This window comes from Nycticebus coucang, chromosome 2, assembly GCF_027406575.1.
Source record: "Nycticebus coucang isolate mNycCou1 chromosome 2, mNycCou1.pri, whole genome shotgun sequence".
In the NCBI taxonomy this organism is placed as follows: domain Eukaryota; kingdom Metazoa; phylum Chordata; class Mammalia; order Primates; family Lorisidae; genus Nycticebus; species Nycticebus coucang.
Genome location: NC_069781.1, coordinates 107,823,570 through 107,842,759, shown reverse-complemented (window position 1 = coordinate 107,842,759; position 19,190 = coordinate 107,823,570). Strand labels below are relative to the sequence as shown.

Here is a 19,190-nt window from a genome sequence, read left to right as displayed (position 1 = left end):
CAAATAGGATTAATCCCAAATATACAAGACTGGTTCAGCATCTGAAAATCAATTAATGCAATCCATCATATCAACACACTACAGAAAAAAAAAATTCACATGATCACATCAACAGTGCATAAAAAGCACTTGATGAAATCCAACGCTCATTCATGATTAAAACAAAAAACTCTCAGCAAATTAGGAATACAGGGGATCTTCTTCAGCTTGATAAAGAAAACCCACAAAATACCTACACCTAACATTATACTTAATGGTGAGAAACGCAAAGCTTTCTTTCTAATATCAGGAACAAGGCAAGGATGTCTCCCTCTTACCTCTGCTTTTTAATACTGTACTGGGAATTCCAAACTAATGCAATAAGATAAGAAAAGGAAATAAAATACATAAACATTGGGAAGGAAGAAATAAAACTGCTTTTATTTGCAGACAATATGATTATTTGTGTAGATAGTCTCATGGAATTAACAAAATAATTCCTGAAACTAAAACCATTTATACAGCGTATATTGCAAGGATGCAGGATACAGGTTGATACATAAAAGTCAATTGTCTTCTTATTTGCCAACAAGGAACAACTGGAATATGAAATTAAAAATACTATGTCATTTACATTAGCACCCCCCCCAAATAAAATAACTTGATATAAATATGACAAGATATAGAGAAAATCTATATGAGGAAAATTACAAAATTCTGATGAAAGAAATCAAAGAACAAAATACATGGGAAGATATTACATGTTCATGTAATTGAGAAAGACTCAATATTTATCAAAATGTCAGTTCTTCCCCCACTTGATCTATACATTCAAAGCAATCCAAATTGAAATCCCAACAAATTATTTTATAGAGACTGACAAATAGGTTCTAAAATTTAAAGGAATGACCAAAGACCTGGAACAATATGATGGAGAACAAAGTCAGAGGGCTGATGCCACCTGAGTTCAAGACTTCCTATAAAGCTACAGTAATCAAGACAGTGTGGTATTTATGAAAAAAACAAATAGATTGATAGCAAAGAATAAAGAGCTAGAAATAGACCCACACAAATATAGTCAACCAATCTTAGAAAAAGGAACAAGGGGGCAGAGCAAGATGGTGGCCAAGTAACACCTTCTTTGCAACAAGGAGCAGTGAGATCGGGGAGAGAAGACTCCAGGCATCTCTGGCTTGTGGGCTCTGCCCAGAAACATCCCTTTGGGGACACAGGGAGCCAGTGAGAGACTTCTGGACCCCAGGAAGCAGGGGAGAACTGGCAAGTGGTTGCAAACAAGCTGCTGCAACTGTAACCACAATAGCATCAAGATTACAGACAGGGAAACCCTTCCTTGTGGGTTGTTTTGTTTGTTTGGACTTAGGCACTCATTTGAATTACCTTGGGAGAACTTGAGCGAAAATGCAGGGGACTTTAAGTGAGAAGGGAGCTAACTTCATTTGGCTATAGGACATGCACAATGATTGTGGGAGAACTGCCCCTGCAGGCTCTGCCCTCAGGGTCTCAGAGGGAGGCCCAGGATGGGAGACCTTGGGTGAGTAATTTAGTGACTATGAGCAATGCCAAAAGCCTTCAGGGAAGAGCAGAACTTCCAGTGTTTGGCAGTGGGAGAGCTACCCTGCGGCCTTAGCCCTTAGCAGCATAGAGTGTGGCCGGTTTTGGTGCACTGAATTAGCAGGCAGCTACTTCAGGAGAGATCCCAGCAACAAGTGCTTTCCTGGGAAGGCTTTGGCCAAGGTTAATGGTTTAAAGCAGGAGTCCTCAAACTCTTTAAACAGGGGGCCAGTTCACTGTCCCTCAGACCATTGAAGGGCTGGACTATGGTTTAATAAAAAACAAAACTATGAACAAATTCCTATGCACACTGCACATATCTTACTTTGAAGTAAAAAAACAAAACAGGAACAAATACAATCACACAGCCTCATGTGGCCTGCAGGCCGCAGTTTGAGGACCCCTGGTTAAAAGTGTCTTTTAAGCATGCTGAGGAGAGATTCAGACTCTCAACCCTGCCAGGTTTGAGGACAAAGTAGTCAGCAGAGGCCTCCAATCTCCATCTCATACAGCTGTATCAGCATTGTGATTAGCATCTCATGCCCCAGAAGATCACCTGTTGCCCAGACAATATTCTGCAAGATCTATACACTGCTTTGTTTTCGGATTTGTTTTTTTTATTCTTTCTTTTTTTACTTTCCCCTCCTAGATTTTTCTTTTTTGTTTCTTTTTCTATTCCTTTCTTCATTTTTCTAGTGTAAATATAATTTTGCATTGCTGCCTTCTTTAATAATAAGAACTTCACTTTTCCTAGTGTTTCTGCCCCTATTATTTGGTTTTTCCTCCAGTCTTATCCTGTAAGGTTTTATGTTTGCTAGTTTTGGTTTGATTTATAGTATTTCTGTCTTTTCCCTCTGAGGGAGGTAGGGTAGGGTGTCTGCTCAGGCTGGCAAATAGCTGCTGACCTTAAGGGAACCACCCAACCCAGCACCCTCAGAGGTTTGGAGTTTTTAAGGTGTGGGTCAAAGTACCCTACTGTACACTTTTATTACTCCTGTCTCCTCTTTCTGTGCCTCTCTTCTCTTTGTCAATATTCCCTTTTACTCACCCCCTCTCCTTTCTCTCTCTCTTTTTTAAACCTTTTTTCCCTTCTTGCTCTTCAATCTTCTCATCCTTTTAGTCCTATACTAAAAGGACTCATCGAAACCTCAGACCAGAGGCGCAGTAACTTAAAGAGCAAAGGAAGTAAAAGGAAAATTAGGGCAAGGAAACAGATAAAAGAAAACACTCATGAGGAAGAATCAGCAGAAAAATTGTGGCAACATGAAACACCAGTCCAGAGCAACTACCACAAGGGACTGTGAGGTAGCTACTACAGAAGATTCCACCTATAAAGAAATGTTAGAAACGACATAAGGGGAATTTAAAATACAGATGATGAAACTAATAAAGGAAATTGCTGAGGAAGTGGAAAACAACCAAGAGGAAGTCCAAAAACAGAATCAAATAAGAGATGAATGATATGAAGAATACAGAAAGGGATGGCAGAGCTGAAGGGATCAAAGCAATTAGGGAACTTAAAGATGCAATAGAAAGTATCAACAACAGATTAGACCATGCAGAAGAAAGAATCTCAGAGGTAGAGGACAAAGCTCTTGAGATAACTCAGATAGTTAAAGAGGCAGAAAAAAAGAGAGAGAAAGCAGAACGTTCACTGATAGAATTATGGGACTTTAAGAAGCTTTCAAACATATGAGTTATAGGTATCCCAGAAGGGAAAGAAATGCCCCAGAGGAATGGAAGCCATACTACAGAATATTATAAATGAAAATTTCCCAAATATCACCAAAGATTCTGACACACTCCTTTCAGAGGGATATCAAACCCCAAGTCACCTCAACTAAAATAGAGCATCTCCAAGACACATTGTGATGAGCCTTTCCAAAGTCAAGACAAAAGAAAAGATTCTGCAAGCTGCCAGGAGTAAGTGCCAATTGACCTACTGGGGCAAATCCATCATGGTGACTGCAGACTTCTCTAATGAAACTTTTCAAGCCAGAAGACAATGGTCATCTACCTTTAATCTACTTAAACAAAACAATTTCCAACCCAGAATTCTATATCCTGCTAAGCAAAGCTTTAATATTGATGGAAAAAATCAAATCTTTTACTGATATGCAAACATAGAGGAAATTTGCCACAACAAGACCAGCTCTACAGGAAGTAATTCAGCCTGTTCTACGCAATGGACCACCCCATAAGCATCTAGAAATTAAAGGACAGAACCTAGCTTCCACGATGATGCAAAAGATAAAACTAAGCAATGGACTTTCACAAAATAAGATGAATAGAACACTAGCACACTTATCAATTCTCTCAATAAATGTTAACAGCTTAAATTCCCCACTGAAAAGGCATAGACTAGCTGATTGGATTAAAAAAACACAAGCCATCCACCTGCTGTCTGCACTAAACACACCTAGCCTCAAAAGACGAATTAAAACTCAGAGCTAAGGGTTGAAAGACAATTTTCCAGGCAAATGGAATTCAGAAGAAAACAGGGGTTGCAATCTTATTTTCAGATACAAGTAGATTTAAAGCAACTAAAGTCAAAAAAGATAAAGATGGACACGTCATACAGGTCAAGGGAAAAATACAATAAGAAGACATTTCAATTCTAAACATTTATGCACCCAACTTAAATGCTCTCAGACTCTTGAAATAGACCTTAATTAGTCTGAGCAATATGATAGCCTATAACACCATAATAACAAGGGACTTCAACATTCCTCTTACACTGCTGGACAGATCCCCTAAACAGAAATTAAACAAAGATATAAGGGACTCAAATGAGAAATAGAAAAACTGTGCTTGATAGACATATATAGAATACTCCATCCCAAAGCTAAAGAATAGACATTCTTCGCATCACCCCATGGAACATTCTCCAAAATTGATCATATCCTAGGACACAAAACAAACCTCAACAGAATTGAAATTTTACCTTGTATCTTCTCAGACCACAAGGCACTAAAGGTGGAACTCAACTCCAGCAAAAACATTCAACACCACACAAAGTCATAGAAATTAAAAAACCTAATACTGGATGACAGTTGGGTGCAGGAAGAAATAAAAAAGGAAATCATTAACTTCCTTGATCATAACAACAATGAAGACACAAGCTACCAAAACCTGTGGGATACTGCAAAAGCAGTTCTGACAGGGAAATTTATCACTTTAGATGCCTATGTCTGAAAAACAGAAAGAGAGTGCATCAACAAACTCCCAAGCCATCTTATGGAACTAGAAAAAAGAAGAACAATCTAAACCTAAACACAGCAGAATAAAAGAAATATCCAAACTTAAATCAGAGATTAATGAAATGAAAACAAAAGAATCATTCAGAAAATTAATGAAACAAGGAGTTGGTTTTTTGAAAAAATAAAATAGATAAACCATTGGCCAGACTAACTAGAAATAGAAAAGTAAAATCTCTAGTAACCTCAATCAGAAATGAAAAAGGGAAGTAACAACAAATGCCACTGAGACACAAGAGATTATCTCTGAATACTACAAGAAATTCTATGCCTAGAAATTCGACAATGTGAAGGAAATGGATCAATATTTGGAATCATACCCTCTCCCTAGACTTAGCCAGGAAGAAATAGAGCTCCTGACAGACCAATTTCAAGCACTGAGATCAAAGAAACAATAAAAAAATATCCAAACAAAAACATGTCCTGGTCTGAATGGCTTCACACCAGAATTCAAAGAAGAGCTTATTCCCATATTGCAAAAATTATTCCAAAAAATTGAGGAGGAAGGAATCTTCCCCAGTATGTTCTACGAAGCAAACATCATCCTGATACCAAAACCAGGAAAAGACCGAACTAAAAAGAAGAACTTCAGACCAATTTCACTAATGAATATAGATGCAAAAATTCTCAACAAAATCCAAGCCAAGAGACTACAGCTTATTATCAAAAAAAGTCATACACCATGATCAAGTAGGTTTCATCCCAGGGATGCAAGGCTGGTTTAATATACATAAGTCCATGAAAATTATTCCCATATCAACAAGAGCAAAAACAAAGACCATATGATCTTCTCAATAGATACAGAAAAAGCATTCGATAAAATCCAGCATCTTTTTCCTAATTAGAACACTGAGGAGTATAGGCATAAGTAGTACATTTCTTAAACTAATCAAAGCTATCTATGACAAACCCACAGCTAATATTTTACTGAATGGAGTAAAACTGAAAGCTTTTCCACTTAGAACTGGAACTAGACATGGTGTCCTCTATCACCACTACTATTCAACATAGTGCTGGAAGTTCTAGCCAATACAATGAGGCAAGATAAGGAAAAAAAGGGCATCCAAATGGGAAAAGAGGAGTTCAAACTCTCCTCTTTGCTGATGATATGATCTTATACTTAGAGAACCCCAAAGACTCAACCACAAGACTCCTGGAAGTCATCAAAAACTACAGTAATGTCTCAGGATACAAAATCAATGTCCAGAAGTCTTTGTATACGCCAATAACAGACAAGATGAGAAGCTAATCAAGGACACAACCACCCTCACAGTAGCTTGAAAGGAAATGAAATACCTGGGAATATACCTAACAAAAGAGGTGAAGGACCTCTATAAAGAAAATTATGAAACCCTAAGAAAAGAAATAGCAGAGGATATTAACAAATGGAAGAGCATACCATGCTCTTGGCGAAGAAGAATCAGCCTTGTTAAAATGTGTATACTTGCTAAAGTAATCTACTGATTCAATGCCATCCCTATTAAAATATTAACATCATACTTTCAAGACTTGGAAAAAAAATTCTTCGTTTTGTATGGAACCAGAAAAAAACCCGTATAGCTAAGGCAGCTCTTAGTAATAAAAACAAAGCCAGGGGCATCAGCATACCAGACTTTAGGCTGTACTACAAGGCCACAGTGGTCAATACAGCATGGTACTGGCACAAAAATTGAGACATGGACATTTAAAATCACATAGAAAACCAGGAAATGAAACTAACATCTTATAGACACCTAATCTTCGATAAACCAAACAAGAACATACAGTGGGGGAAAGAATTCCTATTCAATAAATGGTGCTGGGAGAATTAGATATCCACATGTAGAAGACTGAAACTGGACCCGCACCTTTCTCCACTCAACAAAAATTGATTCAAGATGGATAAAAAACCTTAATATGAGGCATGAAACAATAAAAATCCTCAAAGAATCTGTGGAGAAAACACTGGAAGCTATTGGCATGGGGAAGGACTTTATGAGGAAGACCTCTGTGGCAATCGCAACAACAAAAATAAACAAATGGGACTTAATTAAACTGAAAAGCTTTTGTATAGCTAAGGAGACAACAACCAAAGCAAATAGACAACCTACACAATGAGAAAGGATATTTGCATATTTTGAATCAGACAAAAGCTTGATAAGTAGGATCTATAGAGAACTCAAATTAATCCACATGAAAAAAGCCAACAATCCCATATATCAATGGGCAAGAGACATGAATAGAACCTTCTCTAACGATGACAGACGAATGGCTAGCAAACATAGGAAAAAATGCTCATCGTCCCTAATTATTAGAGAAATACAAATCAAAACCACCCTAAGATATCATCTAATCCCAGCAAGAATGGCCCACATCACAAAATCTCAAAACTGCAGATGCTGGCGTGGATGTGGAGAGAAAGGAACACTTTTACACTGCTGGTGGGACTGCAAACTAGTACAACCTTCCTGGAAGGAAGTATGGAGAAACCTCAAAGACCTTAACCTAGACCTCCTATTTAATCCTGCAATCCCATTACTGGGCATCTACCCATAAGGAAAAAAATCCTTTAGTCATAAGGACACTTACACTAGACTGTTTATCGCAGCTCAATTTACAATCGCCGAAATGTGGAAACAGCCTAAATGCCCACTAACCCAGGAATGGATTAACAAACTGTGGTATATGTATACCATGGAATACTATTCAGGCATTAAAAAAGATGGAGACTCGGGCGGCACCTGTGGCTCAATGGGGTAGGGCGCCGGCCCCATATGCCGGAGGTGGCAGGTTCAAACCCAGCCCTGGCCAAAAACTGCAAAAAAAAAAAAAAAAGGAATTTACATCCTTTGTATTGTATTAACCTGGATGGAAGTGTAAGACATTATTCTTAGTAAAACATCACAAGAATGGAGAAGCATGAATCCTACGTACTCAATTTTGATATGAGGAAAATTAATGACCTAGTACACAGTGGGGGGTGGGGGAAGGGGAAAGCAGAGAGAGAGAAGGAGAGAGGGAGATGGAGGAAAGGAAGAGAAGCGAGAGGGAAGGGGGGGGTATGGGTCTCAGCATGTGACACACCTTTTGGGGAAAGACACAAGTATAAGAGGGACTTTACCTAACAAATGCAATCAGTGTAACCTGGCTTCTTGTACCCTCAATGAATCCCAACAATAAAAAAAAAAAAAAGAAAGAAAAAGGAACAAATGCAATACAATGGAGAAAAGACAGTCTTTTCTATAAGTGGTGCTGAACAACTAGACATCCAAATGAAAAAAAAAAAAGTCGAGACACAGATCTTATACATTTCAGAAAAACTATCTGTAGATTATAGACCTAAATGGAAAATGGAAAACTATGAAACTCTTAGAAGATAACAGGTGAAAATCTAGATATCGAGATGACAGTAAGTTTTTAGGTGTAACACCAAAAGGGGTCCTCAAACCGCAGCCCGCGGGCCACATGAGGCGGTGTGATTGTATTTGTTCCCGTTTTGTTTTCTTACTTCGAAATAAGATATGTGCAGTGTGCATAGGAATTGGTTCATAGTTTTTTTTTTTAAACTATAGTCCGGCCCTCCAACGGTCTGAGGGACAGTGAACTGGCCCCATGTTTAAAAAGTTTGAGGACCCCTGATTAATACATGATCTACGAAAGAAAAAATTAATAAGTTGGACTTCACTATAATTATAAACTTCTACTCTGTAAAAGACACTATTAAAGAATAAAAAGACAAACCACAGGCAGGGAGAAAGTATTTATACAATATATATCTGTTAAAGGATATCTGTTACCTAAAATATGCAAAAAACTTGTAAAACTCAATAATAAGAACACAACAACCCAATTAAAACTGGGCCAAACATCTCAACAGACATCTCACCAGAGATGGTATATGGCAAGCATGTAAAAAGATACTCCACATCATACGTCATCAGGGAAATACAAATTAAAACAATGAGCTGCCATTACACACCTCTTACGAGGCCAAAACCCAGAGCACAAACACCACCAAATGCTGGCACTCTCTCATTCACTGTTGGTGGGGGTGCAAAATAGTATAGCCATTACGAAAAACAGTTTGGTGGTTTCTTACAAAACTAAACATACTCTCAACAAATGATCCAACAATTGCCCTACTTGTTATCTACCTAAAAGAAATATGTGTAAAACCATGTCTACACAGAAAAACCTGCACATGGAGGTTTGTTTACAAAGTAGTTTACAAAGGTTTGTTTACATAGTAGTTCTTTTCATAAATGCCAAAACTTGTTAGCAACCAAGATGTCCTTTAGTGGGTAAATAGGTAAACTGTGACACGTCCAGACAATGGAATATTATTCCGTGCTAAAAAGAAATCAGCTATCAAGCCACGAAGACACATGGAGGAAACTTAAATGCACATTACTAAGCGAAAGAAGCCTATCTGAAAAGCCTACATACTATGTGATTTCAGTTACATGTCATTATGGAACAAGCAAAAGCATGGAGATGGCAAAAACATCAGTGGTTCCCAGGTGTTGGGGGTGAGGGGAGGAATGAACAGGTGGAGCCCAGAGAAACTTCAAGTGAAACTTCTGTATGATACTGTAGTGGTGGATATACAACATCACAGTCAGCAATGCACAACACAAGTAGTAAATCCTGATGTATGACATAGATTTAGTTCATGAAAACAGATCATGGCGGCACCCGTACCTCAGTGGGTATGGCGCCGGCCACATACATAGAGGCTGGCGGGTTTGAACCAGGCCCACACCAGCTAAAACAACAATGACAACTGCAACAAAAAAACAGCTGGGCATTGTGGTGGGTGCCTATAGTCCCAGCTACTTGGGAGGCTGATGCAAGAGAATTGCTTAAGCCCAAGAGTTTGAGGTTACTATGAGCTGTGACACCACAGCACTCTACTGAGAGCGACATAGTGAGATTGTGTCTCAAAAAAAAAAAAGAAAGAAAGAAAGAAAGAAAACAGATCAATACTGTCTCCTCAGCTGTAACAAAAAGATTACATAGATGCTAATACCCTGTTTTCCCGAAAATAAGACATCCTCCGAAAATAAGACCTACTTACAGGAAAGATAAGACATCCCCTGAAAATAAGACCTAGCGCATCTTTGGGAGCACACCTTAAAATAAGACACTGTCTTATTTTTGGGGAAACAGGATAATGGGGAAATTTGGGGAGAACTTATATGGGAACTCTGTATTTTTCACTCAATCTTTCTGTAACTCTAAAATTGTTCTTAAAAATAAAATCTATTAAAACTATATCACAGCTTTGTGCAGTGGCAGTATCGTAGCCAATGAGGTTTATCCGAGGCGCGATTATTGCTAATTGAAAACTTTTCCCAATACCCCGCCATGACGACTTGAAATATAGACAGCATTGGCAATTTTTGACAGTCTCTAGGGAGACTGAAAAAAAAAAAAACAACTACATCACAGTTCTCCCGGCACTGCGGCTGCCACTCCCACCACCCCTCTGACCATTGGCATGTCCGTCTGGCTGTAGCATGAGTGGCCTTTGTGTCTGCAGCATGTCAGTCACTGGCTCACATGAAATCAAGTCCCAGCAGAGCAAGGTGACCCACATCCTGGATGGGAAGCACATTCTATAGCAACTAGTGAACATCTCCAAGGACAATGCCCTGAGGGATGAGATGTGAGCCTTGGCAGGCAATCCCAAGGCCACCCTACCCAAGATTATCAATAGGGACCAGTACTTTGGGAACTATGAGCTTTTCATGGAGGCTATGGAACAAAACACGCTATATAAGTTCCTGAAGCTGGCCTGAGTTAAGGTGGCCCGCAACTTCCCAACTGGACTCCCATGTCTCCACATTCTCACTTGACTATGAATGACCTTGTGACCAACTCCCTGTTGTTCCTAACCTTAGGAACTCTGACCTTAGAGTTCTTCTCCTGCTCTGAGGCCCGTTCTCCACTCTCTAACTGTAGCTCCCTCTTCTCCATTCGAAGGCAACATTCCTTACCCACTTAGTCTCAGAAACTGTCTTAAATAACAGCCCCAGCAGGCCTTGGGACTGTCACCCTGTCTGGCACTAGCTGACGGGTACCTCTGTTGGTTCCATTAGCCAGAGCTCTGCCAAAGGCCCCAAAATCCCCCCACAAAAGCCTCTAGAGATGATTAAATGCCCATTCTACTGGCAAAACAAACAAACAAAGAAATCACAAACAAAAAAATTTTCTGTGTGTCCACATACTCCCTAAAGGAAGGTCCTAGAGAAATGTGGCATCATCAGCAGTCATCAGTGGGAAGGCTGAGAGGGAGAAAGGAAAAAGCTACCCAAGTGGGAAAATCTCATGAAGAAAATGCTAAATAAATGCTCAGAATGCAAAGATTCTAACTCAGATATTACTTACAATAATAAAGAATGAGTAAGCAAATGGACAAGAACCAGAATATGAGAAAGTTTGACTTACTGGGCAAGGAGATCACAAAACATGCTGTTACTTAATCTTAGAATCCCACACAAAGGTGAATGAGTGTCATCTCACCAAATTTAAAAGCAAGGCCTCCTGCCCCCTCAATCCAAAGCCTATTCCTCCTCAGATACTCTACTCCCTGACCCCAGGAGTGGAGTGCCAACCCACTGCTCCTGTCCCAGGCCCTGCACTGAATCAGGCCAGGAGTGGGCAGTGGTATTCCCTGGCCTTTGCTGGGCTACTTGGGTGGGCATTACTGCTGAATTCAACAGAGAACTGGGCTCTGACCCCAGGAACAAGTCAGGGAGCACAGGGAGGCACAGAGGGGATCCCGAGATGAGGAGGCCCCTCTGAGGCAGCAAAGACAGGTTGTTATATGGTAGGGAAGAGGCTGAGCACTGGTTAAGGCACACTGGGGAGCAGGGAGCAGCTTTTCTCAGACCAGAAGCCCCAAGACCAAGTACGTAGGTTGGCCTTTGTCTCATCTGTCCAATGTGCCCACTGAGAGTCCAATGTGCCCACCAGCACAGAATCCATGAGATTTCATGGCAGAAACGTGGCCATCCAGACCAGCCGCCTCCACAGCCTGGGGCCCTATGGGGAGAGCAGACCTGGGAACCCATTCCACTTCACAGCACCCCCTCTGCACACCCAGTCCAGACAACTTAGGGCTCTCCTCAGTTCCCATCACTCACCCCCAACTCTGCTGGGTCCTCAGACTCATGGGTGGGGGCTCCCAGCCTCAGGCTCTGAGAGAATTAGAAGGTGCCATCCCCCACAAAGACCTCATCTGTCACAGGGCTGGACCACACCTGAGTAAGCTTTTGAGGGGCAACATCACAACAAATGAGCCATAAAACTAGACTATGATCCTTTGACCAAATAACCTGGTTCCTGGGACTCTGCCCCAAAGAATGACTCCGAAGAATCTTAAAAGATGTTTCTGGCATTTATCATGCTCTCAGGCCCCAACACAAGGAGGACTGCACAGGGATGTCCACCCAGCTGAGACTCCGGGGTGGCCATAAGCCTAACAGAAGTTGCTGCAGCGCAAGGAATGTGGGCCCATTTCAGGTGTCATTGCCTCAGATGCCCCAATGAACCTGTGGGGTAAATGCAAACTATGCCTCACACAGAACTATAGACAACTGGGTGGCCTTTCTGGGCCTAGCAGCAGATAACTTGCTGCACAAAGGCTGGAACAGAGTGGAAGAGCATTGGGGCCTGCCAGCCACTGCCTGTATCCCCATGGGATGGCCCCCTCTAGGCAAGTACAGACTCCTACCACAGAGCACAGCAAACATCCCATTAAATACCTGGCTAAGTTCTCAGTAAGGACTGGAAGTCCCCAAGACAGAAACAAAGAGGGTATCAAAAAGCCCCTTTGGCTAGTCTTGGGGCTGAAAGTTTGGTTTTGAGATTAATACAGATCAAGAGAAGAGGAAGTAAGGGAGTGCTAACAAGAAACCCAAAATCCATACCACATGAGGCCAGAACCCCGGGAAGGCACATGACATCTCTGAAGGACCACACTTTCTACCTGGGCAACTTCAAGTCTCTGCACATGAAGGCTTATGCAAGACAGTCCCAAGTTTCAGACACAAAGACATGACTGACCCCAAGGGAAACTACATTGTCAGATTAAACTCCAAGAACTTAATGCAACAGAGTCATCTAAGAGAGGACATGAACTCTGTTTAAAACAATTATGGGGAAAAAAGATTCAATACTATGGAATGTATGCTCATACTAGGAAAAAACAGTCAAATTTGAAAAACAGGCACTCCCAGAAATGTAAAATGACTTTAAAATTTAAAACTCCATGAACAGTTTAAATAAAAAATCAGACACTTTGGAGACCTCCCGGCTCAACAGGAGGCGTGGTCGGCGGTAAAATGTCAGTTCCAGGACCCTAGCAGGCAGCTGCCAGGCCTTCCTCAGTGCCAACTGCGCGCCCATCCTATGAAGAGACAGTGGCTGTTAACAATTACTACCCCACGCCTCCAGCACCCATGCCTGGACCTACCACGGGGCTCATGACAGGCTCAGATGGGAAGAGCATGAATCCTCCTTCGTATTATAACCAGCCGGTGCCTGTCCCCAATGCCAATGCAATTGCTGTGCGACTGTCTACCTGCAACAGCCTGTCTCCTTTTATGACCACCCTGTTCAGATGTGTTGTCCTTCCTGCAACAAGATGATCGTGACTCAGCTGTCCTACAATGCTAATGCCCTGACCTGGCTGTCCTGTGGGAGCCTGTGCCTGCTGGGATGTGTTGTAGGCTGCTGCTTCATCCCCTTCTGCGTGGACGCCCTACAGGATGTGGAACACTACTATCCCAACTGCAAAGCTCTCCTAGGCACCTACAAGCGTCTGTAGGATTCAGCCGAACATGAAGGGAGCCGGGTGCTGTAGGAAGTCCTTTCCTACTCTCATCCAGCCCCACCCCTGGTGGAGATTCTGTTCTCGTGGTCTCAGCTTTCCAGCAGGCCTTATCTTCATGTCTTCTTTTGGGGGGGAAATGTCACAAAACTAACAAACCTCCAAACACCAGAAATTGCTGCTTGGAGTCGTGCACAGGACATGTAAAGACATTCCCCTTGAGTGCTGGCTCAAGGGGTTCCTGCCTACCCGTGACCCCGAATCATGCCATCTAACTGTGATTGTTGCCCCTTCTGAATACCCTCCTATGATTTGCCAATGGTTGGCTCCTTTCACCTGCCTCATTTGGCCTTTCTGCTGGTCTCAAACTGAGAATCCACAGGTTGCCTTATTTTTAAGACCGTTCTGCCCTGAACATAGCTGAACCAGCCTTGAGTGCCTATCATCTTATCCACCTATTCTCACCCCTGATGACAAAAATCTTGCCATACAGATTTTATGGGCTTGGCTTTTAAATTCTGTAATTGCAGGCTTCATTAGCACATGTACTCACTTTAATTTTAAAAAAATTTTTTAAGGACAAGGAGAGGCTATGAACACCCAGTGGACACATAGCCACGGGGCCACCGGGGCATGCTGGCTTTTGTCATGGCTCTGCCTTCCCTTCTTTGTGCCGGATCCTCAGCAGCACCTCCCTCCAGAGGGTTGTTGTTTTAACAATTTTTTTTTTTACCTCCTTTAGGTCTTAAACACCTTTGGCCATAATTGTGAAAGGAGGGTCTTGTGAAACCATTCTCTGTAATCATATGACTGCTGTGGTCTTCCCATTTGCCAATGCACTCTCACCTTGTTGCAGTTGCTATTAACAGATAAAAGAAATGGATAATTTCATTTACTGCCTTTCCTTTGGGTTAGTGTGGTTCTTAAAAGCCTCCGTCATGGAACTCTGAAAATGCAGTTGCATTTGGGTTCCCACTGGCAGGTTTAGGAAGTTGAGGGAAGGCGCGCTTGGGTGCGTCTGAGTCCCATGGTGCCGGAACACTTGGAAACCGGGATGTTTCAAAGGAATCTAGAGTCTGATCTTATTTTTCGGAGACACAGTTTGTTGTATGACATGGGAAGACATGATTTCTAGAACTCGAGCAGCAAGCCCCAGAGTTCTAGGCTGACTGCTGTGTCGTCTTTGAAATCAAGACAAAGCTGTGCTTGACTTTCAAGACTCCTGGTTTTGATAATAAGTTGGCACAGGGAACTCATGTGAATACTGTTATGTAGGAATAAAACTTAGACCTCAAACAAAAATCTGTATATTGGTTGAAAATGATAGACATAACCATTGATTTACGTTATTCATTTGATGTTTTGAAAATTCTAGTAATTATTTTTTAGCAATGAATATGGACACCACACAATACTTTGGTGTTTATGTGTTTTTAAAAAAATAAAGCCTTTGGTTCACTCAGTGAACTATTTATCAAAAAAAAAAAAAAGAATCAGACACTTTGGTTTGATACCTCCACCAAGTTCAGAGAATTGGTGAACTGTAAGAGAGAGGCAGAGAGATGTGAGAGCCCAGTCAGGTGCAAAGAACAGAACAGGAAGAACCAAAGCAGTTGAAAAGGAACTCTTATGCTGGGCGCAGTGGCTCACACCTATAATCCCAGCACTTTGGGAGGCTGAGGTGGGCAGATCACCTGAGCTCTCCTGTTTGAGACCAGCCTAAGCTATAGTGAGACCCCGCCTCTAAAAATAGCCAGGTGTTGTGATGGGCACTTGTAGTCCCAGCTACTCAGAAGGCTGAGACAAGAGAATCATCTGGGAGGGGGTAACAAAGTAAGACTATCTCAAAAAAAAAAAAAGGAAATCTAGTAGGTGAGGTGTTAGAGTGGAAGGCCACTAGTGGCAGCTGAAGAGTGTGTCAGGTTGACAAAAGGCTGCATGCCTCCCCTCCCTGGGGGCACACGTGCCTCCTCTAATTGCTTGTCACCTAATGTGGGATGCCACCTGCTCCTTCCAAAGGGCTCTGGAGAACAATGGTGCCTTCATTCCTCCAGGGACAAAGGTAAGTCCTCCACATCTGGGAGCTTTGCACATACTTTTCTGAGACCTTGCTGAGGCCCTCCCTGCACACTGAGCTGCCTTGTCTTCCCTAGGATCACAGAGACACCCTGGAAGTAGTGGACCATAGCCTTCATGCCAACCACCCTGCCCAGCACACACTGACTCCTCCAGAAATGCCAAGAAATACAGTTACAGCAATCTGAAACACTGGCTTTTTAAGTCCACAATTGGCTAACTCTTCCTCTTTTCTTTATCAAATAAAGATATTGAAGAATAAGAAAAGGCAGGGCCCCCCCTTACGTGTGTTTCCACCAGCCAAAGCCCATTTGCAAACAGCACTGCTGTGGTGTCTATGATACTTTTTTCCTCTCAAGTCTTGGCCAACCTTAATTGTTTTATGAAGTGATGCTACTTGCAATGTCCCCTTCTGAGACAATTGCTGGCGGGGGCCTTGTAGATACCCCTGAGCTAGGATCCCTAGCTGCATGTATGTCAAACCCAGGCAGGCTCTGGCCAGTCTCACAGTTGCAGCTGATAGTGAAGCATAGTTATTAAAACATTTGAATGAAAATATCCAAGGGAAATGAGCATAATCTGCTCTTTCCCCTCCTGCAGCATGTAAGTACACACGGGACAAAGTTACCTGCACTAATTAATAAAAACTGCAGGAGGAAAACCCATCCAAACCAGAAGGCTATTCCGTTATGGCAGAAATCTGTCTTTCTCTGAAGTCACTCTCAACATTCACAAACCCCAGAATACAAAGCTCACTGAACGTACTGGACAAATGCTTACCTCCGAAGATACTGCTCTTCTACAACCAGAACACCCTGAGCACACCTGATCTCATCTGATGGCAGAGGCTGCATGGTGTTGGGCCTGGTTAGTACTCAGATGGGTGAAGGTTCACCCTCTGTGGAGCTCACGGTCTCCAGCTGGGGCATGGTATGTGTTGAGCCCCTGTCTCTCAGGACCAGTGGCTTCCTGCCACAGCTTGACACAGAGTTGCCACTTGCCTTGCTCCTTTCACATGCCAGGGCCTCAAAACCCTGACAACCTGCAAGATGACCCTATCATTTGCACTTTACAGATGAACAGGCAGAAACTGGGAAAAGTCAGGGGGCTCGCTCAGGACCCCTGCTGTGAAGCCACAGAACAGCGTGTCTAAGGTAGCATGGGTTCCCATAGGTAATGACACATTTTGGTCTGGGAGAACCCCAAAGGTGCAGCTCTGGAAAATCCTATCCCACCTCTTCAGGTGCTGGGTGTTTGTGGGGGCAGGTGTTCCTTCCCTTCAGAAGAAAGTGGGAAGGGCCACCTCCTAGGGATGGACTTTCACCTCCTGCAGACTGTCAAAGCTAAGACATAGGCAGGCCTGGTCCCACAACATCACTCTACCCCTGCCAGACACACACACACAAACATGCACACACACATCCCACACACACACTCTAATCAGGAATCAGCCATGGGGATTCTCCTACCCGTGACCTCCATGCGGAGTGGTTAGCCAGGTGTATGGTGTGTGTGTGCTGCATGATGTTTGTCCCTTTCTGGCTCTGGGTTCCCCATTGCTGCAATAAAGGGTCAGAACACATCAGATCCAGTAGTGACATTTTATGGCTTAGCAAAGCAAAGTCCAAGGAAGGTGAAATTCACAGTGACCACTAACTTTCCCTGCTAGGAGGTTGGTTCCCAATGAGCTCATTACATTTGTTCCTATTTTTGAAACACTGGTATTCAGACAGTGAATGTGGCATGCTCTTTTGCTCCATTTTTAAAAATCACTATTTCCAACCTTCATGCACCCCATTTCCTTGTTAGAAGCTCTGTCATAATTCCTTTGGAATTTGTCTAGAATCTCCTGCCTGGGTCCCACTGGGATCCCATTTCTTGGGCTTTTCAGAGCCAAGGGGGCTAGTCCCTGGGGTGTTAGCCGGGATGACAGCATCACAACGTGGCAACGGGGGTCCCTCTTGGTGGCCACTCCTGCTCTCCAGCCAGGCTAGTGCCACCTAAGCCCTGCCTGCCATTGTCCTTGAAGATGAAGACGCTGACAGTAAAAACAAATAGCAGCAGCCCAAGATCCAGCAATCTCTTCTCAGAACCCACCTTGGGGAGCCTTTGCAGGTGCCCAGGACCAGTCGCCTGGAACTGCCCCAACTTCCTGCACAGCATCCCCAGGGATACCATTAAACAAAGGGGCCAAACTCACAGAGATGGATATGGGGCTGGCTTGCTGAGACATGTGCTGAATGCAAGAAACAGGCTGCAGCACAATAGTACAACAACAAACTCATCTACATGAAGCACACACAATACAGACCAATAAATACTCTTGAGTTTCCGAGGACATGCATGTACACAGCAGACGATATCAAAGTTGGGACTTGGTGGGAAGCCCCTAATGCTGTGGGGGCAGGAACAGGCCAATAGGAAGGAGTTATACAGAATGGGACAGTAGGGTTTTTAGGGAAATGCATTCTTATATGACTTGGAGGTGATTAAAATTAAATTTTAAAAGAAGCAAGGACCTCTCTGTGGGCACGCCCCATGCCAGCAGCCTGGGAGGGGGGCTGTGGAGATCTAAAGTGCAGCCTACACCCAGTCCATGGACACACCCTCCTTCACAGAGCCTGCCAGGCTGAACCCCTACCCCTGATATTCTCAAACTTTCTGGGTCTGTGGGTGTGATAGGGTGCCTTGCCACACCTATCCCCAGTAGGTGAGGTGACATGGTCAGCTGGGAGTCCAGGACCAGTGTGGGCACTGCCAGCTTCTGATTGGTGTTAACAGCTTTATTTTCTCATAACTGCCATTTCTGGAAGCATATGCCTGGCACCTTGGGGACACTGTACAACACCTTGCCCCCACAAACACCCAGTGTCCCCATGGACCACTTCTGCTGGTGGTATGGGAGCCAGGGTTCTCCAATGAGGATGTCATCAATGGCCCTGGCCAGGAGTGAATGTTACCATTAAATTTTAAGTCTAATTTTCACTTGTCAAAATAACCAATTCATAAGCGTGCTGCATGCCTGGAGAAGGTCAGGCTTCTCTTGTCTCTGAGTAAAGGGGTCTGCACTTCTCAAGCCCACATCCCCTAAGTCAGTGTTACCAAGTAGTTGACAGCACCCTTCCAGGGACAGCATGCCAGACACCACCCCAACTGGGGGCCACTCAGCAAGAATGAAATGCTAGCTGGGTGCAGTGGCTCATGCCTATAATCCTAGCACTCTGAGGGGCCAAAGCAAGTGAATCATTTGAGCTCGGGAGTTCAAGAGCAAACTGAACAGAGCAAGATCCATTCTCTACTAAAAACAGAAAAATCAGCTGGTGGTTGTGGCTGGTGCCTATAGTCCCAGCCACTCAAGAGGCTGAGGCAGGAGGATCACAGCCCAAGAGAATGAGGTTGCTGTGATACCAACATATGATACCATGGCATTCTACCCAGGACATGAGACTCTGCCTCAAAAAAAAAAAGAATAAAATGCCACCAACAGGCCA

At 43.0% G+C, this 19,190-nt stretch overlaps 1 protein-coding gene, 1 non-coding gene and 2 pseudogenes across 4 annotated transcripts in view; 3 read left to right on the top strand and 1 right to left on the bottom strand.

Moving 5' to 3' along the window:
- The window catches only part of PHF2 (PHD finger protein 2), a 124,479-nt gene that overhangs the window by 81,898 nt on the left and 23,391 nt on the right, over positions 1 to 19,190 (bottom strand). The window lies entirely within an intron of this gene.
- Positions 10,068 to 10,208, top strand: LOC128579929 (U4 spliceosomal RNA). The gene has a single exon (XR_008378303.1). It is a non-coding gene; the product is annotated as a U4 spliceosomal RNA (small nuclear RNA).
- Positions 10,307 to 10,745, top strand: LOC128576378 (SH3 domain-binding glutamic acid-rich-like protein 3; annotated as a pseudogene).
- LOC128576369 (lipopolysaccharide-induced tumor necrosis factor-alpha factor homolog) lies at positions 13,136 to 13,912 on the top strand (annotated as a pseudogene). Its single transcript, XR_008377359.1, has one exon. The product of XR_008377359.1 is annotated as a lipopolysaccharide-induced tumor necrosis factor-alpha factor homolog (transcript).